The following is a 24824-nucleotide window of genomic DNA, read 5'->3' on the forward strand; positions in this document are numbered from 1 at the left end:
CCTTTTCCAAAACACGTTCTATCCAATACAGGAATCATTCCCGCTTTTATAGGTGAAGTTATTTCTCGTGTTCATATTGTCCGATTGATCCGGATGATCTCCTTAGTTCGTGGAGGTATGTACCGTCTGCGCAACTAAATGAAGCCAGTTTCTTTCTTTCCATATGCGTTTCGATTTTTTTAATTGTGAAACATCATCAGTGGCCTGAAATGCATGTTTCCTTTTATATACACAATAAATGTATTTCAGGCCACTGACGATGCATCCCAAATAAAAGAAGCGAAACGCGTATGGTAATAAACAAACTGATTTCGTTTAGTTGCACAGACGATACATACCACCACGAATTTAGAGTAACTAAGAGAATGACAGAAAACATACAAAAACGACGATCTCCTTAGTATTAGGAAGTTACTGATGGATACTTTATTGACAAACTTTTTAGAAAAACACGTTTGACATTTCAGAAAAGATTCTATAACCATTTAGATGAAATACATTCCGTTTAGTTAGATGCGGGGCACTGGCTATCGCCCACAGTTTAAATTATCAGTTTGTTTCTTGAGCGAAATGGAGAACGCACCTAGCATACACAGTTACACATCACCGAGCAAAATCATTTTGATCTCTGCGGAAAGTCTAAACATTTCTGGAACATTAATTTTCGCATTTAGTTTTGACCAACATTCAACAATTAACACACCAGTCTCCAACAAAAGTACCTCAGAGTTAATTTCTCATGAATAATGTACTCTCATTATTTTGTTCTCATATCCATGTTGTATGATAATTCACACTGATTCAGTCGTCGATCTTTCTGTATAATACTCTGCCTCCTTTGATTGGAGATTTCGAACGTCGTTGTCACTCAATATCTTCAAAAGAAGTACGCCCATGTTACTATAGAATGTGATGGCCCTGAAAGCTTAGAAGCTCTCTCATATGCTGTATGATATTTCCTTGGACATAAACCACCCACAGAAATGGTTTTTCAGCGCAGTAGTATTTCTGTTTCTTCATTCGACAGAAACACACCACACAAATCCACATCGCAAAAAAAAGAAAATTGTATCTCTTCTTCGAAACCCCGTAGTTATCTCACATTGCGAGGTGTAAGTTTGAAATTTAGCTCAAACGTGTCTAAAACATTTCTTCGAAATGGCGCTAAAGCGTAGCGCCCATTGACGTCACTCTCGGACTCGACAATGGTTCCAACAGCAAGGTGCCGACACATGCGAAAGAAAGGTCACAGCTGGAAAGTTCATATGAAGTGTAAAAGGTGGTTTAATGATATCACATTGGTATCAAATTGTGCCATAATTCTGCTTCATACCAGAGTTGGCGCATGAGACAGTCGGAGTGTGTTCACACTCTCCTTACTCACGTTTCACCCATTCGTTTGATGTACCTGCGATGGATGCCATAACCGCGACACTCAGCGTTGAAATCGTGCGGTTTTTGTATGAATGGCCTAGGAAAACATTTCAGGTAAGCCGCCGCTCTAAATTGACATAAGAATCTCTCTGGAGGTCTATAAAGAGCGTCAATGAAACAACAACGTTCCTTGGGGCGTTGATTTCCACATATTTCGCTGTTGAAGACTACAGTTGGAAGTGCGATGAGCAACAGGACGACGTCCTAGACAACGTTCGACACTGCTGATACACCCTGGACAATTTAACCCTACTCTAAGAATATCGTGTGGCTGCAACTCCACTGAAGGCGATCTGACCCCACTGGAGTGCAGTTAGGTGGTAATTTTTGTTCTGCTTTTCAGGGTGGAACCACAATTGTCGCTCAAAACTATTCGACAAAAAATGAACGTCATCCGAAGTGCAGAAGGTTCTTTATGCCCTCTTGATTTACGCCTTCCTTTGGCATGAACATTCAGGGGTGCTACATTGATCTGTGCGTGAATAAAATGGTGAATGTCAGAGAATTCGGAACCCGTTCAGCTGACTGATGCCTCGTGGCTGCTCTAATCCTTCACAGCAGGCAACCTCTTCAACACACCTTAGATAGGATAGCTTGCCCTCAGGCGCTAGAGCAGCCATGAGGCACCACTTAGTTGAATGGGTGTGGAAGTCTCTGAAAGGTACATTTTCGGTTTTATTCACGCACATGTCAGTAAAACACCCATCAGTGATCATGCCAAAGCATGGCGCAAAAGAGGAGGGTTGAAAAATAGTAAACAGGCTTTCCTTCGTTGCATCACTTTCAAATTTTGATGAAAAGTTTTGAACGTCCCTGGTGGTTGCACCCTATGTACCAGGGCGAAACTTGCAGTCGCACTACGCTCAAAAGAGGTCCAATCACGCTGAATGACGTTGCAGCCCCACAATGTCATTAGAGATTCATTGACGCCCTTTATATCACTTCCTGAGGGCTTTTCTTGTCAATTATGAGCTACAGTGTGTTTCCTCCACTAGTCATAGGGAAACCGCGTGAACCCAAGTCAGAGTATCGTGTTTCTAACCTACCCTTCTGAGGCATCAGACGAAGGGGTGAAAGATGGTTAAGAGCTGACTGACGTACCTTCCCGTTGTGTATCACGTCCACTGCTGCGTTAGACAGTATTTTGGTGAAATATTGTGCCAATCTGACGTCATTAACCCATTCTAGACTTCACATGAACTTCCGACCTGTGAGCGTTTTTCCTCATTTTTCGACGCCTAGCCTGAGGCTGACGTCGCAGGGCACCATGCTTTTGCATCAATATAGAGGAAGCCTCAAGGCACCTTTGAGCCAAATATAGAACTTATACGTCCTAGTGCGAGTCATTAAGTGTGTATAGAAAATGTTATACATTTATTTCCTGCATTGAATTTCACCAACTTGGCACTTGACTTACCTACATTATTTCGTGACATGAATCAACATCCAAAGGGGTAAATAGCTATGATATCAATACCAACTTGGAGCTAGACCAAGAAATAATTACTTACCATAATATAGCTTCACAAAATCACAAATGTGTAAATAACATTTAATGTATAGGTAAGGAGCTTCTCAATTCGTAAGCAAGAAGTATTTATTATGAGTGTACACGACAAGCAAGGAACAGCTCCGATAATTCTGTCTGATACGGAGGGTGGGATGGTAGCCTCTCCAGCTTTGCGCTCCTTCCAATCAGCAGCGCCGACCGTAGCCCCGAGGCAGGCAAAGGCTTTCGCCCGGCATCTGATCCTGCGGTCGCCGGCCGCAGTATCAAACCCGCAGGGCCTGGAGCCTATTGTCTTTATCCTCCAGCACACCGGCAGGTACAGCGCACAGAGGAGGTCCCAATGTTAATTCAGTAGTTCGGGTGACAGAACAATTTTCACACTGATGCTGTTCTATGGAGGACTCTCATTGTAACGGGAAATACAAATTCGGATATCTGACGTGTTCCGAGATCCAGTTGGCGTTATACTGTGTTATTCCGTAACAGAATATCAGGGAATTGCAATGCTAATGTTTCGTAATGAGCTTAATAACACACATTCCACTAGACGAATGAAGATATCCATCTGTTCATACTTCCTCATTAAAAAGTTACCCCATTACAAGACATTAACGATAGGTTTCACCAAACTTGCGTTGTTACAGCGATGTATACTGATATTCATATAAAACATATGAGAAGTATTCAAATGAAAAGGCACGAATCGTGGTAGCAATTAAACTGGTTAAAATTTGCGTATACTGCTTTGGAATAACGTAGTGACACGAATACACTGACGTCACCTCCCCCTCAAGAATTCAGAGCAGTGCCCTCAGCAGACAAGGTGATGTTTACCGTCTTTTTCAACATCTGAGGTCCGATACTCGTCGAATTTCCCGAGTACGGAACAATCATTGACAGTTACGTGTACTGTGAGATACTTCCTAGTCCATCAAGAGCAAATTGCCTGTGCCACTCAGGGAGGAAGTGATCCTGCTCCACTATAACCAGTGTCCACACGTCTCGTTGGCCACCAAAAACCTAATGGCTAAGTTCAAGTGGGAGCATCTTTAGCATCCGTCCTACAGCACGGACATGTGGCCCTGTGACTACCATTTGTTTAATCTGCTAAAAATACATGTCACAGGGAAGCACTTCAACTCGGACGTGATCTGAATGACACAGTGCAGGACTGGCTCCTGTCACAGCCATAGGAATTCAAGGAGCAGGGAATAATTCAGCTCGTGAAACAGTGGGATTTTTATACTGAGGCCTGTGGTGATTACCTTTGAATAAAGGCTTCAGTTATACCCACAGTGTTGTGTCGTACCTTTTCCTTTGAACACCCCTCATTTAGTATCAAATACCTCTCTTAAATGGCCAAGAAGGTTGTGTGCACTCACTCGAAAAGTCCATTGTTGACACGAATTCTCTGAAATTTGACCATTCTTGTGATCTGATAGGAGATAATAAAGCTGTTAGTACCTTCACAAACATATCAACTCTCCACGCAGGTGTATTGTGGTACGTAAATTCCCAACCATTCCTCAAAGGCCGTCTAGCATATCACGCATAGCGGGTGCATGGGCATCATGGAGATGACGTAGTCACGGATCGAATTCGAATGCAGTATATAGCGTATGTGCACCATCCAGTATGGGTGTCGTTTTTAGACAGCTACTCGCGTTTGCCAAGGCAAGCTGCGGACTGGTTCTCCCCTAAGACACACAGACAGCTCAAAAACGAACGCACGGAGAAAATGTTACATGATCCGCAAATAGATGGCTCACTTGGCGTTCTTCCTTTAGGGTACTTGGTTTTGAAGAAATCAGGCAATGCAAAAACAACTAACCAAATATCGATTTATGGTTGTACGTCATTAGTCAGTTCTCCCACAACAGTCGGACCACTTCCAGGAGTGCGATTTCCACGAAGTATACAAGGGAGCTACTATGATGTTCTGAAAGTAGAAGAGGTACTTGCAGAAGTAAAATTGCAAGAACGAATAACAAATTATGCCTGGATACCTCAGTTTGCCCAGTGTCCATGAAAGCAAGGTTGAAGTTTCGAGTCCCGTTGCAACACAACTTTGAGCTGCCGCGAAGTTTCAAAGCAGCGCATACGCTACTGCGCTGCAGAGTGAAACACATAGTATGGAAAGTCTCTTAGTAAATTTAACCGTATGTTACCTCAAATCCCATCCGTTAGTACAGATATTCAGGAAACCATTCTTCAGAACACTTCATTCCTCATTTCAAAATTAATTCGTACCTATACACAGATACCTGTTTTTCTATAGTCATCAGTTTCTCAGTATATCTGCAGAATCTGCAGAAATCTAGACAAGTTTACCCTAGAACTTGCAGTGAAACCTTCGTCATCTAGACGTCAAGTTATTTCACTAAACAATATTTGGCGATTGCTTCATTAAGGAAACTGTACTTTTCCCTTGTTGTCACAGTCTAAATAATGCCAACTAATTATTTATATTTAATATGAATCATAGTGGATTTCCCACTCTGGGTGTGCACACTGTCACAAGAGAGTCGTATTCCTCTTTAGACGAAATAAACTCAATTTACATTGGAGTTTCACGGTGCACTGTGAATACATACCATAATATTACGACATTCATCATCCTCAACAGTAAAAACTAGGATTATGTGTATTATGTCACGTCAGTAGGCCTTCTTAACATCAGTAGCTATTATCATGTTAAGATTATCCTGTTCTTCCCGGCCTATATCATGAGCGAAAAGCTCTTGTCCCAACAGCCGCATCATTGCGCCGACAGGCAAAATATTTGTGTGATAGAGTATCGTCAGGCAGGCTCTTGGACATAAGCTAGAAAACTCGAATTGTAATCCTCTATACCTTAGGTGTCTACCACCAGACCCGCATGTACAGCAGCAACCCAAGCGTGTGTTACACATTTGTACCAAACCATCTAACAGAGTTCTTAGGCCCATATGGTTGTTCGACCTTAGAGTTTTCACTATCCGATTTCTGGAGTCGACATAAAGCGAATCTTATAATAGAAATATCAGTTGTGTCGTATGGATTCTGGGAGTCTCGTCGCTGTGCTACCACAATGAGTATGTCTCGGGGATACAATCATAGAACGTAATTCCCGATGAAAATCTTAAAAATGGAAAGAACAGTAAAAGTATGAAGTTAGTAAGGAATACGCTTCAGCCTAATGACATGGATCTTAAGTGCACTTGATGACAACATCTGGTCATGTCGACGAAACAGGATGCAGCTGTGTCATTATAATTTAGCTGATAATTCGAGAATGCGTCACTCAGTACAAATAATGTTAAATTCACTCGCTACGACTTTAGTCATTGACATATAACGAAATGGGCAGTAGTGGGTACGTAAAATGCCCTACCTCTCGCTACTAGGGTATTAATGGGTGTATGATCCCAGATAACGATCTAAGACAAGGTCACTGCCCACACTTCTGTGACAATTGTGAGTGATAAATTCTAAGTCACGTTGCAACCTGATATCTATCGTCTGTCAAGGTAGGCCCACCAAGGCTCTAGGACGACAGTATGGCATGAAAATGGTGGGAGAGTGGTCACCCATCCACAGTACCACTTCAAGCACACCCAAAATTGATCGATATCAGTTGGATGATTTCAGAAATGTGGGAAAATCATGTCCCCAACCCTGTCCTCACCCTTCTGTCACTTGGCCCAATGTGAGTCTTCTCAGTCGAATTTGCGAGGTGCCGGGGTGGAGAAGAGCTGGTACCTCTTTAATTATGATGAATTTTGCATGAGAACGAGACATGCACTCGACCCCCTCCTTACCTATAACCTAATTGGTTATGCGCACAACGGTAACGAACGGAAATGATGGTGGACCCTGCTAGTTGGTAAAATAAAGACTGCACAATCATAATAATTTAATAAAAATCGTAATCTACTCAGAGATGAAAAAGGGAACTTTATCATTATCAACAACATGAAATGGGATTCTGCAAATATCTACGAAATGATATGTAGATTAAATATTAGAATGAGATTTATTATACATCGGAACATAAAGGCACATGATAATCGTCACAAACAATAGGTTAAAGGATAGGGTATACTGAACTATTATGAGCATAAGAGTTGGCTCGAGAAAAAGGGGCTCCTACTCCTTGTGATGCAATAGATTGACGATAATGACTGGAGGTCCTAATAAACCAAATATTACTAATATTACACTCCTAACTATATAGCAGTATCGCGATCAGTAGTGAGAGCTCAAACGGGATCACATGGAGAAACAAGCAAGGTGGACTTGTAGCAAAGCGAGCGCGCGTTCTGCTGAAATATTCAGTATAAAAATGATAGGTCCTATAATGCCGAGGCCGCAAAATACCGTACCAGAACTGAAATATGCACCACGTCGTCGGTAGGCAGCGGTCTGATCATGTAGGTGCCGACTTCTGCTGTGCAGCAACACTGTTTCAACTCCTGGCCTCGAAGGCTGTCCGAGAATTCTAAGTTCTGCCGAAAAAGAGCGACTAAGTCGCAAGACCGTCCGACTCAGACGCAGACCAAATACCGAGTGAACCAAACATGCATAGGAATCAAGTGAAAAGTATTTTGAGGTCTCAGTACAAATACTCTCATTACAATAATCTTATTCGGCCTGTTACCACAGTGCAATGACATGAAACATTTATAAAATTGATGAAAATGAGAGGCGACGTGCTAAAGAGGGCATGGAACCTCTCAAACTCTGTACTCTTTAGTGAAAGGATTATCATGATACACCAGCAGCAGAGCTCAGCCTCTGCTTTCTGACAGAATAAGCTGCAGTTAAGTGGTTCCTTCCACACTATATTCTAGGTGAATTATATGACAGGCTGTTATGCTACTTATACATGGCTGAAAGTTAATTATCAAAAATGGCCACCTCCAGACTTACTACCTTAATTAGCACCATTAGCAGCAGAGTATTGGGCATTTTCTGTAAGCACTCCAATATGACAACAACCCATTTTTATATTAAACTTTGTGATAATTTGTAAATTGTTTTGGCTGACTGTACTCTCAGCATTCCAAATACACATTATCTCAAGGTTGTCAGCCAGAGATGCACCTAATTACGTGGCTAAGAATGTTTGACAGTTACCAGAGTGCATTATTTAGAAAAAGAACTCTTACTATGTACCCAGATTACAGTTCACAGTGAGAAAATTGTCCCTGTATTGTAAGTGTGTTAAAAACAATGATGTCGTAGTGTGTTGATAACAATGGGAGATTCCACGAGGACTGCAATATATAACCACCTCACGCTGATATTTGCAATTTTGGTGTAATTTCTTACATTCTTTCCCCCAGACCCCTTGTTATTCCAAACAGACGAATCTCAGGATCGTTAGCCAAAAACCTATTACCACTGCACTTCATGTAAACAAATTTACTCTTGCTACATACGAAGTCTATGTTTCACTGTGAAGAACTTTTGCCCACGTTGTTAGCTGGTTAATACTGTGTACACAACTTCGTACATAACAGTAAGGAGAGGTGGTTAAGAGAGAGTCGCTGCAACTGTTGTCGGAGGAAAGCTGGACAGGAGAAGAAACGACAAGTAAAGAAGTTAACAAACCGAAGGTTTACATAAGTTGCATTTCTCCAAACGATTTAGGGCTCAATAAAAGTACTGCAGTAAGAAACAAAATCCAGTTCATGCAATAAAAATACTCACAATTATGATGTTGATGCCGCGATGCGGCGGGGTCTGTGAGGCGTCCCGTAGTGAAGTGGCTCCAAGTGCGAGTGTCTGAGCGGCTGCTTCATGCTGTCTTAGATCGCGGCGCAGTTTGTTCAGCAATGTTCGTTGCGTTTGGTCTGGGCGGACATTACAGGACATACGTTCAAGTTGTTTGTTCATTTCTCTCCTCAGTTTTCTTATTACAGAAGGCACAGAGCTGCTCGAAGTATGACTCTGCAGACGTGCACCTTTGGGTCCGACAGACCCCGCGCGATCGATGTCGGTGTCGAATAAAAACTTGCAATTCTGGTAGCAACGCCACAGCACCCGTGGTATTGACACATGATACCACAGTTAAAATATTTGATGTTACAATATGTTTAAAACAGTGATGTCACTGTAAGACGGTCTTTCGGAGTCCGAGACAATAGGTTTAAAGTAGACTCTTAATTAACGGCGGAACGTCCAAGTGTAGACACACACACACACATACACACACTAACACACACACACACACACACACACACACACACACACACACACACACATGATACTGCTAAATTTACAGTCCAAACTGTTACCCTGTCACCTCTTGTTCAGTTAGCAGAAGCTCTTGAACAACAGTATCGAAATTTACTACAGAGACAGAAAATATCTAACGCAACTCATGTGTCGAGGAGACTTAAACCATTCCCTGGTAACGATATCGTTCTGCAATTTCTCTGTTGTGGATAATGAGGGTAGAAATGGAACTTGATTGATGTAGAATTATCCCTTGGCAACAAACAAGACCAAGAAAATATTGTAAATTATGTTAAATCTGCCTATAATTGCAGTTCTCGACCTGTAAGCTGTATGGGGATTGTTAACACAGTCCAAAAACACAATATAAGTATCATACAGAACCTATGTTATGTGTTTATGATGTTAATAAGCAGTATTTGCTATACATCCTCCGCTACGAGGGCAAGTCAATTATTATTCGCAAACTAGTTATAAAATTTTATTGTAATCAAATAGGAAACTTAAAAGAACATCATTTTTCGACATAGTCTCCTTGCGTTTCCACGCACTTGGTCCATCGTTGTACATACTATCCTGGTGCCCTCATAAAAGTAGGTTCTAGTTTGAGTTGCGAGCCAGGAATGCACCGCCTCTTTCACAGCTTCGTCCGAGGCAAATTGACGGCCCCTTACTGCCTGTTTGAGTGGATCAAATAAGTGATAGTCAGAAAGGGTAAGATCGGGTCTATATGGAGGATGATCCAGTACTTCAGATTTCAGTTTTTGGAGCGTTTCAACAGTGTGGGTAGCGGTATGTGGACAGGCGTTCTCGTGCAACAACACAACACTTTTGACAACAATCCTCGGCGTTTGCTTCGAATTGCAGGCTTTATCCTGGTAGTAAGCATCTCAGTGTAACGTTCACTGTTTATTGTTGTGCCCGTTTCCCCATACTTTTCCAGTACTGTACCCTGTGTGTCCCAAAAAACCGTAAACATCAGTTTTGCTGCGGACGGTTGGGTATTGAACTTTTTCTTGCACGGGGAATTTGGATGTTTCTATTCCATACTCTGCCGTTTACTCTCCGGCTCGTAATGATGGATCCATGTTTCGTCACCAGTAATGATCCTGTCTAAAAAGTTGTCCCCTTCGTTACCACAGCGATCCAAATGTTTTTTGCTGATGTCCAACCGCGTTTGTTTATGCAACTCTGTGAGTTGTTTTGGGACCATCTTGTGGATGATTTCGTAGGCAGAACCGTGACTAATTTGCAGACGATGTACCACTTCGTCAATAGTCAATTGTCTGTGTAAGAGAATCATTTCACGTGAACGCTCAATAGTTTCTTCATTTGTGGCGGTAAATTGTCGTCCAGCTCCTTCATCGTGCGTAACACTTGTGCGAACGTTTTGGAATTTTTCAATCCATTCTTTGACACCCCGTTGTGGCAAAACATTGTTCCCGTACTGTACCGAAAATCGTCGATGAAATTCGGCCCCTCACGACCAAAAAAAACGGATCAGTGAACGTCGCTCTTCTTTGGGCAAATAGACAGCGGAGCAGCCATGATTAAAAGCACGGCAGCGATAACTAACCTAACCTAGAAGCTTCAAAATTGCAAATATATAACATAAAAAAGCAAGGCATGCGTCATCAATGTAAAATGACAGTACTACTAAAATAGACAAGAATATAACTAAATTGGGAATAACAATTGTCTTACTCTCGCATATACTTTTACAGTGATGTAAACAGGCAAGTAAGCATCCATTCGTTTGCTAATGTACTATAAAATCTAGTTTTATACACGAGAATATAGGTAAAAGTATTGCTGACATGCACCCTACAAGATGTTTCTTCTGTATGAGTATAGTTTTAATTACTTAACCTCCAGTGACATAGAGATCGACGGGACGTTAAACCGAAAAACGTGGAAATCGGTTATAAAAGTCATAGAGTTTGTGCACTCCCATAAAATAGTGTTTTCAGGCACATTTACTACAGAAGAAGCATACACGTGGTTTACGTGAAAATGAGGGTGAAAATTGTCTGTGTCCTTTTCTAGGTAACCTGTCTGGTGAGCATCCTACACTTCACAGCAACACTATTGAAGTCAGATAGTATTAGTAGTTTGATACTTCTTTTAAGTGTCTCACAGTCTTTGGGTTGCTCTTTCACATTACCTAGACACTGATGTATATGTAGTGGTAGCACATCTTGCAGCATGTGACCGATCTATATATACGCACACCTTACGTGTGTCCTATGTGTTCCGTGGGGATACAACATGACGAGACGAATCACAATAACCAAAACCTTGAAAAGATGTAATATAAGAGTCACTTTAACACAGAGGAATGTAGTGGGAAAAGCTCGTAAAAAGACGACGCATATATTGCTATACACTTTTGAAAAAAAATGCATTTAACGTGGACGCGTTCCCATTATGTCGCCACCATTGTATATCTGGCGTAGCGTTCACAAGAGGAACTGGAGCGTCTTAATAGACTCATTTTTTCATGGACATAAGTTTCTTCTGAGGATATCTCATTATTAATTATATCACGCTGACTGGTTTCAACAGAAGGTTTCTGTCATCGTCTGATCGTCGTAAATCAGAGGTGCATTTCCAATCAGATGATGACAGCAGCCTTCTTACGAAACCGGTCATCGTGAACGAAATAGTATTTAGCAACCTTGATTTCAGAAAAAAATTATTTTCAGTAAATGGAGAAATCGCTCCCATCACATAACATGAGTGGCCTATCCCATTTTTTCTCAATTAGTAAGAGAGAGTTGAATAGGAAAGAGCATCGATAATATTGCAAAATGCTTGCACAGTATATATTTATACATAGATGTAGACGACGCCACAGGTGGCGTGCAGTGCTTTTCAATGTAGCGAAACGAATAAAAACGAATAAAAACTACATAAGATTGAAGATTGAGGTAGGGACTGGCTGTAAATAAATGTAACATACTGTGTGCATAAAGAGGCGGAGCGTTAAGTCGCTATACAATCACACTGTTGGTACTAAACTTCTGGAATCAGTAACTAGTAAATAAAATAAGACCATAATATTGAATGATTACATCATAAAAACTGTGGGAGATTAAGATTGTTATACCGAGATTCTTAGGCAGAATCGTCATTAAACACAATTCATCTTCCACGGCATATGTGTCACACGAACACCTCTTCGACCTGTTACATCTTCACACACACCTTTCGGGATTTCAATGTTAGTATGACAGCTTCCTTTGTGGATCCGGGGTACGGTCCTGTAACTAGATTGATTGTTGTTCTTAAGGTCTTCAGTCCGAAGACTAGTTTGATTCTGCTCTCCGTGCTACTCTGTCCTGTGCGAACCTCTTCATCTCTGAATAACTACTGCAGCCTACATCCTTCTGAATCTGCTTACTGTATTCATCTTTTGGTCGCCCTCTACGCCTTTTACCGTCCATATTTCCCTCCAGTACTAAATTCGTGATCCCTTGATGTCTCAGAATGGTTGTTATCAACCGATCCCTCCCTTTGGTCAAACTGTGGCATAAATTTCTTGTCTCCCCAGTTCTATTCAGGATCTTCTGATCGACCCATCTAATCCTCAACATTCTTCTATAGCACCACATTTCTGAATCTTCTATTCTCTGTTTGGCAAAACTGTTTATCGTCCACGCTTCACTACCATACATGGCTACACTCCAGACAATTACTTTCAGAAAATACTTCCTAACACCAAAATCTGTGTTTGATGTTAACAAATTTCTTGCCATTTCCAGTCAACATCAATAATGTTACCCCTTCACCACTGCTTCCCTTGCATGCCCCTAGGCTCTTATAACTGCCGTCTTGTTTCTGTACAAGTTTTAAACCACCTGTCGCTCTCTGTAGATCACCTATGATCTTACCTGTGATCCAATCAACATTGTCAAAGCCGGCCGGAGTGGCCGTGCGGTTCTAGGTGCTACAGTCTAGAGCCGAGCGACCGCTACGGTCGCTGGTTCGAATCCTGCCTCGGGCATGGATGTGTGTGATGTCCTTAGGTTAGTTAGGTTTAATTAGTTCTAAGTTCTAGGCGACATATGACCTCAGAAGTTAAGTCGCAGAGTGCTCAGAGTCATTTGAACCATTTTGAACATTGTCAAATGCTTGCTGTAAATCTACAAATACTATAAATGTAGGTTTTGTCTTTCATTAACCTATCTTCTTGGATAGGTTTTAGGGAATCGAAACTGATCTTCCCCGAGACCGGTTTCTACCAGCTTTTCCCTTCATCTGTAAAGAATTCATGTCATTATTTTGCAACCATGACTTATTAAACTGATGGTTTAGGAATTCCCCAACCTATCAACAACTGCTATCTTCTTGAAGCCTGAGGGTATTTCACATGTGTGATACATCTTACACACGAGATGGAAAGGCTTTGTCACGGCTGGCTCCCCATAGGCTATCAATAGTTCTGACGAAATATCGTCTACCCCAGAGCCTTGTTTCGACTCAGATCTTTCAGAGCCCAGCCATACTCTTCTCGCAGTATCATATCTCCCATCTCACCTTCATCTACGTCCTTCCCTTTCTATAACACTGCCTTCAAGCTCTTCTCTCTTGTGTAGACTCATTATATATTTCTTCCACCTCTCAGCTTTCTCTTATTTCCTTAGGAATGGTTTAGCGGTCGCGCGGTTCCAGAATGTAGCGCCTTTAACCGCTTGGCCACACCGGCCGGCTCTCCTGAGTAGTCCCTGCCCAGAGATACGAATGGGGGACTACTTTATGCCTGGAATATTTTACCCAAGAAGACCCCATCGTCATTTAACCATACCGTAGAGGTGCATGCCCTCGGGAAAAATTACGGCTGTAGTTTCCTGTTGTTTTCAGCCGTTAACAGTACCAGCACATCTAGGCCATTTTTGTTGATGTTACAATGCCAGATCAGTCAATGAGACTGTGGCCTCTGTAATAACTGAAAGGGCTGCTTACCCTCTTCAGGAACCACGCGTTTGTCAGGCCTCTCAATAACAACTCCTCTGTTGTGGTAGCACCTACAGTACGGCTCTCTGTCTCGCTGAGGCACGCAACCAATCCAACCGACGGCAAGACGCATGGTTCATGCGGGCAATACGTTGATTATAATTACTGTAATCTCATTGTATGATATAATTTTGTCAAGTGATACATACGTCAGTGTAATGAATCTACATTTCCACCCACCTACACCTACACATACATTGCATCAGCACCTGGTGGACTTGTCATTCTTTTTACTTCATAGGTCTTAAATAAATAAAATTCCTTCACTTGCTACTGTTCCCACAAATAACTTTATTCCGCAGGTCTTCTCAGACACAGATATTATATGATTTGTGCTTTGCATTCAACGAAACTGTCATACACGTGATATTAACATACAAACTTTGCTTACTTTTCTTACGCCTCCCTAAAAATTGTCTAATGTGAGTCTCCATAAAATGTGTGACTGTTTTTCTCTTACTTCGATCAAGGTATATTATCACTGTGAATTGGCATAATGCTGAATTTTATAAACTGGAATGTCATTTCTATTGGTCTTCTGATATCTAAAACTAAGTTCAGGCACTGTTGTATAGTCTGGCGGTGCCGATTCGTTTGTAACACAAAACACTATCCAGGTACATAGTGAGGTTGAATAAGAAATAATTCTCGTGCTCTTTTAAGTTAAACATCAATTTAGATTCTTGTCCAGTATAGGAAATTTGGTTGATGTCTTAGAATCTCAGTATGTGATTCATAGACCAACAACATTGGTTCTAGACCTAATTTGCTAGAATGACGTCGGTCAGAGTAAGATACAAGTAGTCCGTGTAATGACAAGGAGACAAAAAATACCCAAAAACAATGTTACCGTATAAGTTAGCGGCATTTAGGTAGCAACACAATTTCAAACACCATTCACTATGATGTGACACTGACAATTAAATTCTCTGGTGTGTATCACATTACGATAAATGACTAGTAAATAATATGATGCTATTGGAGCTGTAATTTCATCACTACATACAATGGTATTTGTGCATAGGGTTTCTTTTCGCTGGCACGAAATTTGACCGCTCGCAAACTCACCGAAAATTGGCTCTAGCGAAAGAGTTTCTTTATGTCTCGCCCACTAGACGTTCAAAGGAAATTATAGATTGAAGACAAGGTACACAATACTTCATAGTATTTCTGGGTGACCATAAAAATTTCATTATTTATTTTCAGGTTTCGTTTTTTATTTCTGTTTTTCCTTCGACAGAATTATCACAGTACCAAGATTTGACAATATCATGTAATACCAAGTGTGAAAATGAAACCTTCACTATAACATGGGAAACACAATCAGTGCCATTGTCATTAGGCAGCTCATTATATACAACGATCATAGTGTACCATTATATATGTAAACAAAATGCAAATATAGTGATCCGATCACAGTTGCTTGTCATGAAGTGTGTGTCATGAGGAATCAACTCCTTGTGTAGCTGGCTGGCATTGCCACCATCCCAGAACGTTTTCTGGTAAAGCCAACTAAAAAGAAATTGTTACTCTTCCAGAGAATTAACAAGAATCTGAAATATGACGACGTGCTTTAATGGTAATAACTTATTACTGGAAATATTCATGAGAATTAGGGAGACACATGATAAAAGTATTAGAGCGATTTAATTACACTGTAGTCCTTCTCTTCTCATTTTCTGATTAGTAAACACATCGATAGAACTGATAGCATATCGGCGACATCCAAATGCTACCGGCCTGTTGGTGTGTACTGATGATGCCTGACTGCTGGGAAGGGTCGGCATCTCATATAGGAGCCACAGAAGCTGTAGTCCCATGTTCTCAGATAGTCAGCCGGCGCAAGACGGCCATCTGCTGATTGCGGCCTACTGGCTCTGCTGTTGGTAGCAGCTTCTGATGTGGGCCACTGCCGTCTGGCAGCAGCGTGTGGTCATGGCAGTGGGTCCAGAGCCTTTATCTGAAGAGTCGTGCCTAAGCATGGAGATGTTATGTGCTGGACTCTACCTCGAAATTTGAGTTTGTTTAAAATAAAGTGCATATCCTATTTCCATACTATGACGGAGCTTTTGGTGAATTGGGATAACTGTTCACAGTGTACATTTAGCGACATCAATGGTTCAAATGGCTCTAAGCACTATGGGACTTAACATCTGAGGTCATCATTCCAATAGAACTTAGAACTACTAAAGCCTAACTAACCTAAGGACATCACACACATACATCCCCGAGGCAGGATTCGAACTTGCGACCGTAGCGGTCGCGCGGTTCCAGACTGACGCGCCTAGAACCGTTAGGCCCACCCTTATCTGCAAGTGTACTACAATGCTATTGTGTCAGACTCTTCGAAGGCAGACTTATAGTGACTTGTTTCTAGCACATTATGATAGTATTGTTTTTAAGACTAATAACGCAGGGACAAGTTCCTTACTGCGAAACTTTGAATTGTTATGTAGCAGGAGTTTATTATTGGACGTAGTGCTTTGTCGTAATTGTCAAGCATTGAAAGTATTGTGTTTACGTGCATCTATGGTTTACAGTTTTAAAGTGTGTATTTTGAATAGTGGATTAAAAGTAGTCAAAAATTTTAACATATTATTCTTAAATTTTTAAATAACAATGGGAAGTCGTGATACATTTGACTGCTTACGCAAAGTGCAGTTCTCTGTTCCTAATTGTGCTAATTAAGATAAGAAATTTGAAGGCATTCAGTTTGGATTTTCAGTTATCGTATTTAATATAATACTTTCCACCATACTTAAGTAGGTTAACACTCTGTCACACACTTCGCTTAGATGGAGAAATTGATATATAGATGATCCTTCATAATGATCCATTCACGATCATGTAAAGGGATCGAATGAAAAAAACTCACACAATAGGCATCTAGTAGGGAGAGGGGAGGAGGCCGGTGGGGACTTCATTATTAGGCAGTAACACAAATTTGCCTTACAAACCTCTGTGCCTCAGCCAGGCTGGTGGAATAGTGCCTTGTCAGCAGTGAAGAGCTGACGCGCACTCGATTCATAGTATGCCGAGCGCAGCAAAGCGTCAGGTCGTGGCTGCTACGCCACAGGGCAGCCGGTGACAAACGACTCCAGTGGCTTCTAGCTCCATGTATCGATCTACAAAGTTCCCTCGTTGACGTCGAAGATTTTCACTGAGGAGTTTCGTCCCTAATCAGCCTGAAGTATCTGCGGGCTCACAGTGCACGGCTATTAGCGCCTATTTAGGAGACAGGAGCGAAGAGCATCAGTGTCTGCCACAGACATTGGATAAGCAAGAGCAGTGCTGACCCTCTGTAAGGCGTATGACAGACAGTGTCGACCTCAAGAAGGTCGAGCTTCTAGCTGACCTGCAGTGTGATGCCGGCCGCTGTGGCTGTGCGGTTCTAGGCGCTTCAGTTTGGAACCGCGTGACCGCTACGGTCGCAGGTTCGAATCCTGTCTCGGGCATGGCTGTGTGTGATGTCCTTAGGGTAGTTAGGTTTAAGTAGTTCTAAGTTCTAGGGGACTGATGACCTCAGATGTTGAGTCCCATAGTGCTCAGAGCCATTTGAACCATTTTTTTGCAGTGTGATGGCGGCCTCTGTGCCACCTTCACTGTTGCCTTCCAAGTTGGCAGTGCGGCTGGCAGCAGCAGCGGCCTCCCAGCTGGACGTAAGGGTTCTGGAAGACCCCTAGGTGTCCTTAGGGTTGACCTCCATAGCCTCCCATCTCACTGGATTGCTGCATCTGACACAAGAGTCAGTCAGCACCCAACAATCGGGCATTTGTTAAGAAGGGTGGGGTATCTACGTTGACGCTTCCTGTACCTTCTGCAGTGGTGGGGATGACTATGACATCATGTGTTCTAGTTTTCCTTCGCTGTCAGCTCTCATAATGACTTCAGTCTTTCCCAACTTCACTTTTGAGAGGCTCTTTTCTGCTGTTTCAGCACCTGAATACTTACTGTTGTGTAGTCCCTAGCCTTAGTTATGAAACACTGATTTTTCATTAGTATAACGGTATCTCTCGGTTTCGATGAGGTCATTATGTTTCACTTGCAGACCTGGGTAATCGGTCGTTTCCCTGTGCTGCAATAGCTTCCGTGTTTACTGCAGCTCGCTCAGCTGGAGATTCTACACTGGGGTGTAACAGTTAAGAGATTTATTGATGGCACAGTTTACTTTCAAGGAAGAGGTTCGGAAGTCTAGGAAATAACACTATCTGACGTAACACAATATCGAGCCTCTAAATGAGATACTGAGGGGCCTTAAGTACTCATTACTGTCTTGGAAGCAGCATTGCTGCTGGCAAGGTGAGAGGTTCGTTTTAGAGCTGTAAGTAACTAATATATCGTCAGAGCTATTAATGAGCATTGACGTAACAGTCAATAGCATAATGTGGAAATCTATCAATATCACTGCATTTTATCACAGATTTATATTCGGGGATCGATGCATGGATCCATGGGTAATTGCAACTGCTGGGCAGTCATAACGTACAGAACCAGCTCCTCGTTTTGGGTTACAGAAACCAAATCCACGGAGGTATACTGCTTCATATTTTACATGACAGCTGATACAGTTTAGAGAGAGGGCAGGAACTCCACCGTTGTTGAGACCAGAGTAAACTACAAGCGTCCAGCCACAACTGAGGGTTCTTTGGCTGCTCAGTGAGCCAGCACACAAAACTAGAACACATGAAATACTAGTTCAACTAATTACATTAATAGAGAAAGGATTTATTTAGCTTTGACAACTTCTTTGTCACAGGGGTACTGGATCACTTATAACTATCATGGGCTAGAAAATCATCACTTGATTCACTAATTACAAATTTTTTCTCTTGAGGTACACTCTTTCACATTCAAATGAACAAGCCCATCAGAAATTTTGCTTATCACGTTGGTCCTAAAGTACGATATTGACTGCTGTAGACGAGGTCTCGAAGTGGTACAGAGCTCTTCCTAACTTGACACTATGTTAACTTCAGTATGAGGGCGCCGCTATGCTTAGAGGAGAGGCGTTGTCTTCAAGAGTGCCTCCCATAAATCGTTATGGACTGCAGTGAAACATCGGTAATATCTATTGTATCGATCTGTATAGCACCCCTTGGTGTGACAATGTGATCTCTTTAAAATATTACATTACTCCCCCTCCACCCCCTTCACCCCCCCTCCCCCCAATCCTCTACACTGTCTTCTTGTTGGCAGACCCACATAATGACGGCGGTGGGGAGGGTGGGGGAGGACTGGATGGAGACACAGATGAAGAGGCAGGGAGAGGCACTGTGGCTGTTGGCACCTTGCTGTCCGCACCTCAGTAACCGCAGCGAGGGAGTCGGGGAACACCAGCCGAAAAATTAGACGCTGGGTGCACGCCCGCATCCAGAGAGGTAGACGCAGTGGCCGGGTGGATGGCGAAGGGATCTTCTGGAGCGAGGTGTTGACCTTCCGGGGGCGGCTCATCCTCCGAAATCGGTTCGGACAGCTCGGACAGTGCCGGCGCCTGTGACGTCAGGGTCGGTAGCGGTGAGGCGTTGTTGTCCTTGGGCACCACAGAGGAAGGATCGCCCCGCGACTGACGGAGACACGGCTGCGATTTCAAGTGAAGATCCCAGCGACGTGCTGGTTTTCTGCGGCAGAATCACCGACATACGCAGCTGGTTGTGGTGCCGCCACAGTAGCCCAAGAGAACAGTGGACGACATAAGATTTGGTAATGACTCCACGCTCCCAAGGCTGTTTCTTTCCAAAAACTTTGTAGAAAACTTCACTCTTCCGCTGAAATTTTGTCCGACCTGGTGGAATGTGGTAGCCGCATGATATGTAACAGGGTATTGTGATACAACCATGTAACAATTCTGCCGGCGACTTCCCATCACTTCGGTAGGAGCGGTAGAAGGCAAAAAATTTCCAGTTTCTGGTCCCTTGTGTGGCAGGAACTGTGTTTCACCATTTCATTTTAGAACTTTCGAACAAGCCGTTCTAGGCGCTATAGTCTGGAACCGAGCGACCGCTACGGTCGCAGGTTCGAATCCTGCCTCGGGGATGGACGTGTGTGATGTCCTTAGGTTAGTTAGGTTTAATTACTTATAAGTTGTAGGCGACTGATGACCTTAGAAGTTAAGTCGCATAGTGCTCAGAGCCATTTGATCCATTTTTTTTAACAAACCGTTCAGCTTCTCCGTTAGACAGAAGTTGGAAAGATGCAGTGGACACATGGTGTATGCCACTAGCAACGCAAAACAATTGTAAACCGGCTGATGTTAATTATAGACAATTATCCAAGACAATGACATCAGGAAGACCTTTAGGACAAAAAATAGAAGATGAAGCCGATATCGCAATTGCAGTAGTGGTGGGTATGGGAACAACAAAAGGAAAATTACTGTAAGAATTAACATCCAACAACCATCGGGTGTTTCAGAATGGACCCGCGAAATCAATACGATTGGGCTGCCACGGTCCGCACGGACGTGGCTACACATGAAAGCGTCCCGGTGAGGATCACTGAATTTCTGCACAAGTTCTTCAACGAGTGGTCATTTGCTCAATTTGAGCGACCATGACCCGCCAGGCACAGTGACGGCACGTAATTTACTTCGTCCGAGCTACGCGCCAATGATCTCGTGCAATAAAGACAGAACGTACTGCTATATGCAACAGCAAAACACCTGACGGCTTGTGACAAAATAGCGTCACGCCACTTGGTGCGGAGTGACTTTCAAATTGCGTGTCAATCCATGGCGCACATATTGCGATACTACCTGAAGAGCTGTGTCAGAAGTAACTGCTGCGGCAGACGCCGTAAGACGAGAGGAAAACTTTGAAGTTATTCAGTATGAGGAGAATCGATTTGAAGACATGATTCCGTAGACTATTCAAACGCTGTGTCGGTATCGACCGGTAACCGAGGCTATATGTAAGCGATCGAATGTTGAACAGTGAGCCTGTACAAAATCTTCTTCTTTTTCCTGAAACGTTTCTGTTTATGTAGGTCGCTCACAGAACCTCTCACAGGCATTTCATTTCTCACAGTCTATCATTAGAATCTCCTCCTACTACAGCCCTCTTCGGTTCACATCACCCTTCACCTGGTCTCTCCATCTTTTTTGCGGTCCTCCTCCAGATTTCTTTCATTCTAGGTCTCTTCTCGGAAATCTCTCTGATCTTATTCTTTTAATAAGGCCAACCAATTAAGCCTATTACTCTCCACAGTTAGTTTTACGGGCTTGATCTGCAGGGTGTTTGATATTGTCCCATTCCTTCTTGTCTTACCCAGGATCCCTCTTCGAAAGCGCAATTCTGTTGCTTGTATTCTGCTCAGATATTTCCTTGTCGAGGTCCTACATTCTCATCCACAGGTCAAAATTGGCAATTAATATATGTACATCATTATTTTTCCTTTGGCATGTACTTTTCAATTTCTAATTATGTCTGATACACAATCGCGCATAATTATATATTAGAAAATACATGAAGGTCATGATGTACAACAACTCATACTGATTATTGGACAGTATCAGAGCCCAACATTGCACTTTTTGCTCGGTCCGGGATGGGACAGACTTGGAGGGATTGAACAGGGCCGTCAAAGGGACGTGATCTGTCAGCAAATAGAACTTCTGGGCGTACGAATAATGGTGGAATTTCGTAACACCATAGATAGTGGCGAGTGCCTCTTTTTCAAACTGACTGTAGTTACACAGCGGTCTTTTAAGAGTTTATGAGGTAAAAGCAATATATCTGTCAGAAGAACCAGTCATAAGGAAGAGCACCGCTTCGATCCCATAAGGAGATGCATCCACAACTAACACCACAGTATTAGCTGGGTTAAAGTGAATCAACCATCTACGGCGTAACAGTGCCTCTTTCAGTTGTTGAAATGCGTTCTGTCATTCTTTGGACCACCCAAAAAAACATTTTACCGGCACAGCTGGTTAACCATAGCAGCAGTTTTCTTAGCGTTAGGAATAAATTTTGTGTAATAGGTGAGCTATCCCATGGCTGACGTGATATCGGCAATGATACGGGGCACCAGGAGACCTCTAATCGCAGCCAAGTGTGATGCAGTTAGATGTGTACCCTGTGGATTTATTACGTGACCAAAGTAGTTCAGTTATTCTTGGAAGAAGGAGCACTTGTACTTGTTGCACTTTAAGACAGCAACAGAAAGAACATGAATCAAAGAGCTTAAATTTGCTAAATGTTACGCAGGCGTACGACCGGCGACCACTACAATTTCGTCTAAATAGTTTGTACAAGAAGCGAATTTTTCTGTTAACTGTTCCAGGAATCGTTGAAAAGTTGCAGGAGCTGATGTATTGCCATACGTTAGTGTTTGAAACTGGAACAAACATAAGTAAGTATTTATCGCAAAGTACTGCTTGGACTCTTCGTCCACCGGTTACTGTACGTATGCCTGTCGTAAATTTGTCTTTCAAAAGGATCTTCCCTGTCTTAGTCTCTTCATCAATTCCTCTGGACGTGGAAGAGGAAAGGAATCCACTACTGTTTCTGGATTTATTGCTCCGTTAACGTCTGCACACAAACGTACATCACCTGAAGGCTTCTTCAGAACGACCAAGGGTGGTGCCCATCGGCTTGAAGAAACGGTCTGGCTAACTTCACTATCTAACCGCTTCGCAGTTCCTGAGTAACTCGTTCACGTAATTCATAGCGGACGGGTCGTGCGAGAAAAAATCGTGGATGTGCATTCTTTTTCACAATGGTGTGAGCTTCATAGTCTTTAGCCCTACCTATTCCTGGTTCAAATAGTTCCTTATAGTTACTATACAAGTAAGAGACGTTAGTGTGAGGCATAGAAACACTGATTAGTAACACATCATTCTGAATGCTCGGAATAAACAAATCAAATAGGTCTAACACAAAATTTTGGGACTGTTTGGTTACATGGAATACACCCTGAAAAGTTGCAGGCAAACTACACACGCCAAGAACTGGAATATCGGGTCCGTTGCAGCCAGACAAGACAGAAGTAGGCTGCTGTAGTGGTGGGCTACGGATTCTTGCATCAGTGTCTTTATTTTTCAGGAAAACCGTAGCAACAGTGTCCATCTGCAACTTCGTAACACTTGTAAATGAACAAAAAATTTGTTTGTCTGACAGCATATTGCTGCGGAAGAGTTCAGCGATGGGGAAATACTTAGTTCGGCTCGTGCCTGAGTGAGTGGCGTCGCCTGCACCATGAACATTTGTTGGCAGCGAAGTTGTAGGCGCGGCGCTCTAGCACGACGGTGGTGTTATCCTTTGCCCTGCCTGCCACGAAACACACAGTTTGAAGGTCATCCTCACGTCCACAATGAAAGCAACTACCCTTACGACACGGAGAATGTTGCTACTATGTCTCGAAAAACAATGAGCACAGGATTTTCTTCCAGAGTTTTTTAACACACACCGTTTGCTACAAGACTGAAAATTTTTATTTCTGTGGTTATTACTGTTAGTCTAGGCACTACTCTTATTACTTTAACGTTGTTCTGTACATGGGACAGTGTCTGGTGGACTACGGACAAATGAAAAACAGCGAGTCTCAATGAATCTCTGTTGAATTTACAGTTGTTTGAGACTCCATAATTGACAGCACCGATTTTAAATCAGGGACCGGCGGGTTTAATATCGCTGCGCGAATGCCTACGTCAGACAGAGTCTGTGAAATAGTATCACGCAATGTGATGTCACAGTAGTTAATTCCATACAACACTTAAACTTGCGATTCTTGGTGAGACCCCGAGTTCCACTATCCACAGCAGAATAATAAACAACCGCTAAACGAAAAGGCAGACGAAGCACTTCGGTGATCTTCGGATCGTGACTAACTTGTATGGCGGATGAATTGGTGCGGCTGTAAGATCAGAGATGGTTCGGCTGTCTAGGACAGACATGTTGTCCACCGCGGTCGGTCTCAGTTATGAATTTATTAGCAATTTCTGGTTATGTGGACATGTAACTGAGAACATTTTGATAGTAATTACGCAAATACGCAGACCATTGTTTTCTCGTTACGAAAGTATGAAGATTGTAGATTATTTATTATTCATAAAGTGGTAGATAATTGTGTAGTTTCTCGTATTCTGCTAATGATAACAAGTAGCATCCAGTATGAGCAAAATAACTGAAAATTTTAGTATTCAAATAATATCAGTTCCTCGCTAAGAGTTTCTTACAGCCTCACGATAACGGATTCACGACCTACGTGCTATTTTCTGCGCAGGGTGCAATAACAACAGGGGACTGCAGGTGTGTCAAAATTAATTAGAACTTACGCATTCCACTCAGGGCGGTGGAAGCAAATAGGCACCTCGCGGGTACTGCAGTCTTACTACAAATCAGACCAGTGATACGTCATCTGTGGTAACGCCGAGGGGGTATGAAGGAGAGAAATTTTAGAGAGAAGGGATTTACCATACGCACGTATACATGATCCCGCTCTCCCTCTATCCCTCTCTCTTTTTCAACTTGCCGTACATGGCATCCTTGGTGGGAATTATCTTTGAAGTAGAAGCTAGATTTTGTTAGCGAGAAAGATGAACTGTAAGCGACCAGCAAACTGTATAAGGACTGTGATGGGTGAACTGTGAATGACCAAAGAACTGCATGAGAACTGTGATAAGAAGGCTTACGTGCCACTGTCATTA

This window comes from Schistocerca piceifrons, chromosome X (assembly GCF_021461385.2).
Source record: "Schistocerca piceifrons isolate TAMUIC-IGC-003096 chromosome X, iqSchPice1.1, whole genome shotgun sequence".
Classification (NCBI taxonomy): domain Eukaryota; kingdom Metazoa; phylum Arthropoda; class Insecta; order Orthoptera; family Acrididae; genus Schistocerca; species Schistocerca piceifrons.